The sequence below is a fragment of the Urocitellus parryii genome, chromosome 11, assembly GCF_045843805.1.
Source record: "Urocitellus parryii isolate mUroPar1 chromosome 11, mUroPar1.hap1, whole genome shotgun sequence".
NCBI classification, from domain to species: Eukaryota; Metazoa; Chordata; class Mammalia; order Rodentia; family Sciuridae; genus Urocitellus; species Urocitellus parryii.
The window spans coordinates 44358655-44366026 of NC_135541.1; the positions used below are offsets into that span (position 1 = coordinate 44358655).

The 7372-nt window shown below is 47.4% G+C and overlaps 1 pseudogene; it reads right to left on the reverse strand.

Annotated features, from left to right (window-relative positions):
* Nucleotides 1-607: 607 nt before the first annotated feature.
* LOC144249257 (tumor suppressor candidate 2 pseudogene) lies at nt 608-2588 on the reverse strand (annotated as a pseudogene).
* Nucleotides 2589-7372: the final 4784 nt, after the last annotated feature.

Sequence of the window (7372 nt, forward strand, 5' to 3'; positions counted from 1 at the left end):
TCTCTCTCTCTCTCTCTTTCTCTCTCTCTCTCTCTCCTCTTTAAAAAAAAATTATTAAATAAAATACAAAATAGGGCTGTGGATTGGCACAGTGGTCGAGTGCCCCTGAGTTCAATCTCCAGTACCAAAAAAACACAAACAAACAGAAATCTGTTTTCTGATGATCACTGAAGTTTGAGTATATTACGCCCCCATTGCCCTTTCAGTCTGTGGCCTTTCACAATTGCCAGGTTCTTTTTGAGAAGTGCCAGTGGACATCAATTATAGAAGCAGATAGGAACACAGGTAAACCCTAGTCATGGCCTTCCTAGATAAGGTATGTCACACTGGTGAGCAAGCTTCACATTGAGTCTGCCAACTATATCAACATTTATTAGCAGCAGGAACAACATATGGCCCCCACCTATCCAGAAAGCCCAACAAGCTAGCCACTCTGTTTAAGGCAGGTGGATTTTTTTTTCCCCCAGTACTGGGCATTGAACCCAGGGGCTCATGTATGCTAAACAGTATTTTCTATCCAATCAGATATGAGGAGGTGGGCCTTTGGGAGAAGAAATGCAGAACTGAGGGTGTCAGAACTCAAGGTCTTTGGTTCCTTTGTGCCAGTTCAAGCATCTTCACAGGGTAGAGGAGAGGCCAGACAGGGGCCACAAATCTCCACAAACTTCTCCAAGACCTCCAGCTGCAGCCAGAGACGCTTCATTCGGCCGCGTGGGGGCGCTGCGATTCTGGGTCTCTGGAGTATAACCCTCCAGCTGGAGAACAAAAAGTGCTTTTAGCTGAGTCCTCAAAGGGAACTGGAAAGGAGGGGAGAGGGAGGGCAGCAACCCGGGCAATAAAAGTACACGGAGAGGAGAAAGGAATGCCCCGGAGCCCCGCGCCCGGCCACCAAGCCTCATGATGTTGGGGACCCACGACCCCCAGGCAGGTGGTTAACAGACCATACAGGAAGGTGGACATGATCTTCATATGTGTGGGGTTCCATTGCCTTCCAGTCTCCATTTCTCCTTTAGCCATTTGGATCCGTTTGTTGGGCCCTTGACACTGAGCACTAGGATACAAACGTGAGACTTCAGGTCTTTTTTTTTTTTTTTTTTTGCAGGATCTACAAATAATTTTATTGAAATTGAACAAGTAACACAACAGTCTTCCTATGCTGGGGACCACCCTCCCCAAGCCATTTTCCACACTCTAGAAGCACAGATTTTGCACAATAAGAATTAAAAAAAAGTAATTTCTATATAGAAATCAGACTCTGTCCCAACATCATCATAGACTAGACTATTTACAAACCTTCACATTTTAAGTATTCCTTTTATGTAAAACATAAACCCTTCCTTTTTGTATCTACCAAGGGGATCCAGTACTTTCCCTTAAATGATACTGAAGGGGTGAGGATACTGTAGGGGAAGAGTGTTGGGCTCCTTATAGCTATTCACACCAGCCCTAGTGTGTTGTTCCTTTCCACAGGGTAGTAGACAGTTCCCTCCCAAGTGGTGTGGGGAGCTGACACAAAGAATGGGTGGCTTGGGGCAACTCCCCATATGCACAGGCATCCACAGCCCATCCTGACCGTGGCCTGCACTCTCTCAAATAGGGGAAGGATAAACAATTAATTGCAGTGGGTAAGGATCATTCCAGCCCTGGGTGAAGGGAGAAGCCTCTCACAACAGTCCCCATTTCTATTAACTGCCAGCAAACTGTCCATCTGAAAGTGGGAATAAATGGCAGGTAGGTGGGAAGAATCAGGCTGGTGCTGCCCCCAGCCTCTGTCCAATACAGGAGGAATCGAGGTAGCAAATGGCTGAAATGCTCCAAGTAGGGGGTACGGAAAGTGAGGGGACAGGAAGTTCTCTTTTGTGTAAAGCACCCCTAGCCCAGGGGCTGGAAGAAGGCAGACTTTATTTGTAAAGTGCTGTAGCATCTAGCAGGGCTTGGCCCTGGGAAAGCTTGGAAGGAAGCAGGCCAGGCAAGGAACCAGGAACCAGGCATTCCTGCCTGGCATATGCCCTGCCATGTTTCTTGCAGGGGTGGCTGGGGAGGGTGGGCTGGTAAATCTGCCATTAGCCTTCACCAGTCACTAACCACCTCCTGTCCACACACAAACCAATATACAGTTAAACCGAGGGACTGCCCTGCTCACAGGCAAAGGTTCTGGGCCAGTGGAGTTTATTCAGGTTTATTCTGGGCTCCTCAATGGAAACCTCACCTCAAGTCTGGGAGTTTCTTGCTGAGGCAGACAGTGTTTGTGTATGCCATCTCCCAGGCCCACACCTCGTAGAGAATCACAGGGAAATCCACATGGGGGGGCGGGAATAGCTTCACGAAGCCCTGAGGAATCAGATTCTTATGCACCCGCCTCAGTTTGGCCCGCTTCTGCCCATTCTTGGTGACGATTGTCTCTTCATGAGCCAGATCCCCGTCCTCGTCATGGAACAGGGAGCCGCGGCGCGGGAATACGAAGGGGGCACCGGGCGGCCTCGAGGCCCCACCAAAGCTTGTTCACTGCCCGCTGCCTCCGGGCCGCCGCCCCCTGTCGTAGAGGTGAAGGGCCAAAGGCCCCGAGCTTTGGAGCCGCTGGCGACCATGTGAGTGCCGCCAGGGCATGGCCGACCCGCGGCCCCTGCGCTCTCACAGTGCAGTAGGCTCCATCATGCCCTGCCCCAGCCTCCGCCGCCGCCTTCCGCCGAGACTTCAGGGCTTGGGCATGGATTTCAGAACTCAGGTGTCCCCATCCCCACCCTTCTCCTGTCCTCTTCCAAGATCTGAAAGAACTTTTTATTTTATGGTGAATTTATAGCACTAAGTGCAATTGTAGGTGCACTGAGGAGGAGGAGGGAGAGGTAGAGAAGGATGAGGAGGGGGAGGGGAGGAGAGGGAGAAAGAGAAGAGACTGGGGATGTAGCTCATTGGTAAAGTGCCCCCCCTCCGCAATACTAACAATTGAACAGTAGTTAAAAATAATCTTTAAAATCAAGAGACTCATGTGGGGCACCATGGGGCATGGCTCTAATCCCTGGGAGGTTGAGACAGGAGAATTACAAGTTCAAAGCCCAGTCTCAGCAAGAGCCAAGCATGAAGCAGCTCTGTGAAATCCTGTCTCTAAAACACAAAATAGGGCTGGGGACTTGGCTCTGTGGCCTAGTGCCCCTGAGTTTAATCCCCAGTACTACCATCCTCCTCCACACCCCCCCCCCAAAAAAAAAAAAACAAAAACAAAATAGAGACTCAATTCCGGGTTTGGTGGCCCATGCCTGTAACCTTCACATTTGGGGAGGCTGAGGAGGTAGAATCACAACTTCCAGGCCAGCCTCAGCAACTTACTGAGGCCATGAGCAACTTGGCAAAAGACCCTGTCTCAGAATAAAAAGGCCTGGGGAGGTGGCTCAGTGGTAAAGTTTCCCTGGATTCAATCCTCAGTGCTCCCCCCTAAAAAAACTAAAAACATATAGGAGGTACAACGCAATTTTTTCCTGCCTTAAGTAATTTATTACAGGTTGACGATGTGTCAATTTCAAAAGATACAAAACTGAGTAAGACCATTTCCTGGGCTCAGCTTGCTGAGTCATCTGGGGAGGCAGATGGGAAACAGGGATTGCAGGAGAGGAAGACAGTGCTATTAGAGAGGAGGCTGGAATACAAAGAAGCAGGGCCAGGGAGCATGCCTATGGAGCAAGGGTCAGGGGAGTCACCTGCAGAGGCTGCAGAGCAGTAGGAGTTAACCAGGTGGCCAGAGAAGTGATGGGGGTGTGCATCCACATGGTGTCCCTGGAAAAGAGCAGCATTGGAGAAGAGCAGGTTCCACAAACCACCCAAAGTCATATGTGCCTCCAGCATGAGATGTGAGAAGCGGGTCCTCATGAGGAGCCTGCAGTTCACCCCTGGCATGACGGGGTCACTGAGGTGTCTTCATGTGGGGAGTTTTCGTCAGATTTGCCCTTTTAAGCAATGAAGGTTTGGCCTCCATACCATTGTTTTGTGGTTGTTGTTTTGGGATGGTTATTTGTTTATTGATTGATTTTGTTGCTGGGAATTAAACCCAGGATCTTGGGCAGGATAGGCAAGCCTTCTACCACTCTACCAGTGATCTACACCCTCAGCCCTAATGGTATCTTTTTTTTTTTTCTCAAAGTGTGTTCCATATACAGTTCCTTTTAGCATCCTGGATAGGGGCAGGTGCACATTTAGACATCAGAATCTTGCCTAGCGTGAAGGCCCACACCTGTAATTCCAGCAACTCAGGAAGCTAAGGCAGGAGGATTGCAGGTTCAAGGCCAGGCTCAGCAATGTATAGGGACCTTTTCTCAAAATAAATAAATTAAAAGGGGGTTGCAGCTCAGTGGTAGAGTTCCCCTGGGCTTAACCTACTTCCTCAGGTGATTCTTCATTGACAGTGCTCGTACACACACACGCACACGCACACACACAGACATAGACACACACACACACACAGATACAGACACACACACACACACCAAATTATAAAGAACCTCAGATTTAGCAACTAGAAAAGCAGAGGAAACCCTGCAACCAATAATTGAAGAACCTGAAGTCTACAGAAAATGTCACATCATCCTGACCAGAAGATGGTGCAGATTTTCCATTTACCTGATTTTACATATGGCTGTAAAGATGGAAATCTTGTTCAAAAGACATTGCTTGATCTCCCTTCCTAAATCCAGAAGAGGGACCCCCAGAAATTGTGATGACAGACAAGAAACTGGAAAGACTGTGGGTGTCTGGGTGGGGTGTGCTGGGGATTCAACTCAGGTCTACCTGAGCGCTAAACACATATCCTGCCCCTGAGCTGCACTCCAGCCCCAGAAAGACAGGAGGGAACAGCCATTCATCTCGACAGAAGCCTCTTGTTTAGAGAAAGATTTCCTCATAAGGACCTGTCCTCTAGGCTGGAATAGTACCAAGCCCCCAAAGGAAATCTCTAATCTTGTTCTATTTGGGCTGCAGAGTCAGGGTGAGAAGAGGTGGGTCTCTGTAGAATTTCTGGCCTCAAGCACTGGAAAAAGAGGAGGCTTCTAGACCCAAGACAAGTGCAGATGGTGCCACAGGGTCCTTAGTGATCCACCCCACCAGTTTTTCCTAGTTCCTAATTGAGTCCTGGCATCCATAGGGCTGCAAGCAGAGCCACCACCTTGGCACCAATGCTGAGGAAGAGGTTAGTAGTTGTGGGTGTGCAGCAGCCGTATCTGTGCAAAACGCTTGTTCCTCTACACTCAGCACCCTCTTTTTTTTTTTTTTTTTCTGTGGAGCTAGGGATTAAACCCATGGCCTTGTTCATGTGAGGCAAGCACTGAAGCAGCTGAGCTATATCCGCAGCCCTTTTTGTTTTATTTGTTTGTTTGGTACTGGGGATTGAAGCCGGGAGCATTTAACCAATGAGCTACATCTCCAGCCCTTTTCTTTATATTTTATTTTGAGACAGGGCTTCACGAAATTGAACACACAATCCTCCTAATGCAGGCTTTTGAACTGCTGGGATTACAGGTGTGGACCTAGGCACCTGGCTCTGAACCCTCTTATGAATTCCAAAAACTCTTATTCAGATTTCCCTCCCATGTTCCCTCTCCCTATCCCACTATGAATCAGCCTCCTTATATCAAAGAAAATATTCGGCATTTGGTTTCGGATGATTGGCTAACTTCACTTAGCATTATCTTCTCTAATTTCACCCTTTTACCTGAAAATGCCATGATTTTATTCTCTTTTATTGCTGAGTAATATTCCATTGTGTATATATGCCACATGTTTTTTATCCATTCATCTATTGAAGGGCATTTAGGTTGGTTCTACAATTTAGCTATTGTGAATTGTGCTGCTATACACATTGATGTGGCTGTGTCCCTGTAGTATGGTGTTTTCAAGTCTTTTGGGTGTAGACCAAGGAGAAGGATAGCTGAGTCATATGGTGGTTCCATTCCAAGTTTTCCAAGGAATCTCCATACTGCTTTCCATATTGGCTGCACCATTTGCAGTCCCACCAGCAGTGTAGGAGTGTGCTTTTCCCCCACACCCTCGTCAACACTTATTATTGTTTGTATGCATAATAGCTGCCATTCTGACTGGAGAGAGGTGAAGTCTTAGAGTGGTTTTGATTTGCATTTCTCTAATTGCTATTGATGATGAACATTTTTTCATGTGTTTCTTGATTGATTGAACATTGCCGCAGTCTGGCTCGGCAAAGTAACCAGGAGGTGACAAGCAACTTGAAGGTTGAAACGGGAACTGCTTTATTACGGAACAACAGCGGTATATATACCTAACTGATTACACACAGCTTGACTCAATTAGCATCATCCAGATACAGCAATCAGCCAATAAGGAATCTCCACCATCTTAATGGCTCTCTGGTGTTGCCTCACAAACCATTCCTCCTGGCAAACTGCCAGGTGCCACCTTGACTTGATTCGCGGCCCTCAACAGAACATCATCTTCTGAGAAGTCTCCCTCTGGTCCTTGGCCCATTTATTGATTGGGTTATTTATTTATTTATTTATTTATTTATTTATTTATTTATTTATCTTTGGTGTCTAGCTTTTTGAGTTCTTTATATACCCCAGTGATTAGTGCTCTATCTGATGTGTGAGGGGTAAAGATTTGCTCCCAAGATGTAGGCTGTCTATTCCCCTCACAGATTGTTTCTTTTGCTGAGAAGAAACTTTTTAGTTTGAGTCCATTGTGGGAGACCAACCTTGAACGTGACTGAGTCACACTCCCAAGCTGGGTGCTGTGGTGCTCAGTCACAGAAATGTGGCAGAGCTTTCCCCACCCTTCTTGGGTTTGGGGGATGGTGTCTAGTGCATGGGTGTGTCTTGCTACAGCCCCATGAATGAAGCTACACTCACCTGTTCCTTTGTAATATAATCCCTTGCCTGTTTAGGATAGAATCTTCCATGGAAGTGCCTTGTGTGTGTCCCCTTCTCTTACTGGCCCTTGGGTGTGGCCTACCCAGATGTCAGTCAACCTGCTGACAGTGGACATCAAGAAGATAGACTCAGCCTCCTGAATCCTGACCCCTTGCCTCACTTGAATAGCTTCTCCTCAATGAAAGGGGTCAGTGCGTGCTCTCTCTCTCTCTTCCTGTGGACCTTTAAGGTCTGAGGAGGCATCACAGGGACCCCAAAGAAAAAGGTATTTGTGTCTCCTGTGTGGGTTATTTTGCAAAGCCCAGTTAGTCCAGTTTACCTGGAGTGACCCCTGAGCCTTTTAGTCCTGAGAACAAAACCCAGCAGTCCATCCCATTTATTGCTTCTTGATTTTCATTCTTGTGCCACAGGAGTCTTATTAAGGAAGTTGGGGCCTAATACCACATGAAGGAGATTAGGGCCTACTTTTTCTTCTATTAGACTTAGGGACT